Consider the following 3419-nt stretch of genomic DNA (forward strand, 5'->3'; position numbering starts at 1 on the left):
AGAGTGGAATGGAGTCCTGTGCATGCCACCCACATGCTAATGTTCTTATTCACACCCAGAAACCTAATGAGGAGTATGTTTTCAGTAGCATCTTCTGGCTAGCATATTTTTCTAGATGTAGGAGGCTGGGGATGATGAACAAAACCACAATTCAGGCACTGGAATAGAATCTTGATTGCGCATCTTCTGAATCGTGTATGACATTAGAGAAATGCCTTAACTTCCCCAACCATCAATTTCCTGCCAAGGAATTTGCTTTGGTTGTAAAGCTTCAACGGGTATCCCCAAATTAATAATTCAGATGAGTGTTATTTAATATAATATTAAATGATAATTTAGTGTTTTATTTTGTGAATAAGGAAATGCTGGTTAAGGACTTTTTTTTTCAGGTAAAAACTTTTATTTCTGTGACATAAACAGAACCCCTAGAGGCCAAATAAGGAAAACAGACCAAACTCAAACACTATTAAATCATGAAACAAAACTGTATTTAATATACTGTCAAACAGTGTAATTCATACTTGGTAGATTTATTCCCATCAATCATTATACCTCTAGTAAAACAAAAAAAATTTTGGAACCCCTGCTCAGAGGTAGCCCATGGCAGTTCAGTGTCCAAGTGGGTTCATAGTAATGAGAACAGGGACTGTCTCTGACAAGAACTGATTGGCCTGCTCTTTGATCACCTCCCCCTGAAGGGGGAGCAGTCTTAGTAGGCCACAGAGGAAATCAATGGAGCCACTCCTGATGAGACCTGATAGACTAGGATTAGAGGGAAGCGGAGGAGGACCTCCTCTATCAGTGGACTGGGAGAGAGACGTGGGTGGGGAAGAGAGAGTGCAGGTGGGACTGGGAGGGGAAAAAGGAGGGAACTACTGTGGGGGATACAAATTAGTGAATGAACTAATTAATAAAAATAAAAATAATTAAAAATAAACATATTCAAGCATTGCTAAAGTAAAAAAAAAAATCCAGTCTCAAGATCTAAACAATTAACCACTCATTCTTCAATAGAATGAAAAATATGACCAAAAGTTCCAACTATACCACTCCTAGGCATATACCCAAAAGAGGCTCAAGTACACAACAAGGACATTCGCTCAACCATGTTTGTAGCAGCTTTATTTGTAATAGCCAGAACCTGGAAACAACCCAGATGTCCTTCAGTTGAGGAATGGATACAGAAATTGTGGTACTTTTACACAATGGAATACTACTCAGCAATTAAAAACAAGGAAATCATGAAATTTGCAGGCAAATGGTGGGACCTAGAAATGATCATCCTGAGTGAGGTATCCCAAAAGAAGAAAGACACACATGGTATATACACACTTATATAGTCTTATAAGATAGGGTAAATATACTGAAATCTATCCACCTAAAGAAGATAAACAAGAAAGAGGACCCAGGGTACCATGATCAATCCTCATTTAGAAAGACAAATGGATGGACTGTGGATGTAGGTGCAAACAAGTAACAGGGCAGGAGCCTACCACAGAGGGCCTCTGAAAGACTCTACCTAGCAGTGTATCAAAACAGATATTAAGACTCATAACCAAACCTCCAGCAGAATGCAGAGAACCAAAAAAAACGGGCGGGGGGGGGAGTTAATATGACCTAGAGAGGACAGGAGTTCCATAAGGACCAAACATATCTGGGCACAAGGGTCTTTTATGAGACTGTTTCTCCAAACAAGGACCATGTATGGATGTGACCTAGAGCCCCTGCTCAGATGTAGCCCTTGGTAGCTCAGTATCCAAGTTGGTACCCTAATAAGGGTGATAGGGACTGTTTCTTACATGAATTCGATGGCAGGTTTTTTAACTCCCCCTTCCCACGGGGGAAGCAGCCTTGCTAGGCCACAGAGGAGGACTTTGCTGCCAGTACTGAAGACACCTGATAAACCAGTATTAGATGGAAGGGGAGGACGTTCTCCCTTATCAGTGGACTTGGAAAGGGGCAGGGAGAAGATGAAGGTAGGAGGATGGGATTGGGAGGGAAAGAGGGAGTGGGATACAGCAGGGATACAAAGTTAACAAACTGTAATTAATATTAAAAAGATAAAAATTAAAAAAAACGTTTTGCACGTTGTCAATATCAATGGTTTTTTTTAAAAAACTGTCATCATCTGTCAGTAGTAACCATATGGAGGCTGTTGGTGTGACCATACTGTCCTCACTGTTGTCAATAGTAAAGCTCTGGTCTCTGCTGTGGGTAGTTGTTACTCTATGATCATCCATTCGACTGATTCCATTGACTATCACTTGGCCATCCTCGTCTGTTATCCCTACGTCTAAACTGTCTGTTGTCTTACAGCCAGTTGCCTCTATTTCTTCATTGACCACCAGCTCTGCTATTCCATTCCTCAACATTGGAGGGGATTCAGGAGGATGTTTCAAGGATTCCTGGTACTCCTTGTCATTTTGTGTAAATCTGCTTGCCAACATCTCTTCAAAATTTGGAATCACTCCAGAAGTTTCACTCATGTTGAAATTCTGTACAATTTTTAAGATCCTTTCATGGGACATACAAGAGGGACCTTGGGCATTCACACAGCAGCACCCCACACAGCTCTCCTAGGTAACCAAATGCTCAGGTTGTTAAGGTCTTTTATGGTGTGGCAAATAAGTTGATTCTGTGTAAGTTCATATCATGTTACCACCACCAGATGTAGTCAGCACATAGGTTGAGAGAAGCTTCAGAAACTCATAATAAAGAGTCCAAAACCTTTGATACCATGATGGGTAGAGTCTTCCAAGGCCCCTGTGGAAGGCTCCTGTCCTGTTCCCTGTCTTCTCCTACTTCCCATGTCTATCTTGTTTACCCTTGAATGAAGTTTCAGCCTCTTCCCTAGGATCCCCCTTGCTGTTTAGCTTCTTTAGTACTATAGATTTTAGAATGTTTATCCTATATTTTATGTCTAACATCCACTTATAAGTGAGTATATACCATGTGTGTCTTTCTGGTTCTGCGATACCTCACTCAGGATGATCGTTTGTAGTTTCCACCATTTGCCTATACTTTTCATGTTTTCCTTGTTCTTAATTGTTGAGTAGTATGTAAATATGTAAATGTTCCACAATTTCTATATCCATTCCTCGGTTGAGGTACATCTAGGGTGTTTCCAGATTCTGGCTATTATGAGCAAAGCTGCTATGAACATAGTTGAGCAAATGTCCTTGTTGTATGGTTGAGAATCTTTTGGATATATGCCTAGGAGTGGTATAGCTGGATCTTGAGGTAGGACTATTCTAAATTTTCTGAGAAAGCACCAGATTGATTACCAAAGTTGTTTTAAGTAATCTTTTGAAAGAAGGGGGAGATAGGAAAACCTGGAGGGGGCTGGAGTTCTAAAAGGAGACCAAAAGGGCCAATATGTCTGAGTCCTGGGAGCTCTGTGGAGACTGATACCCAACCAA

General features: G+C 40.8%; 1 pseudogene; it reads right to left on the reverse strand.

Annotated features, from left to right (window-relative positions):
• Positions 1-2131: 2131 nt before the first annotated feature.
• Positions 2132-2486, reverse strand: LOC129665841 (RNA guanine-N7 methyltransferase activating subunit-like; annotated as a pseudogene).
• Between the last annotated feature and the right edge of the window lie 933 nt (positions 2487-3419).

The sequence above is a fragment of the Psammomys obesus genome, unplaced genomic scaffold, assembly GCF_907164565.1.
Source record: "Psammomys obesus unplaced genomic scaffold, mPsaObe1.curated_primary_1811, whole genome shotgun sequence".
Taxonomy (NCBI): Eukaryota; Metazoa; Chordata; class Mammalia; order Rodentia; family Muridae; genus Psammomys; species Psammomys obesus.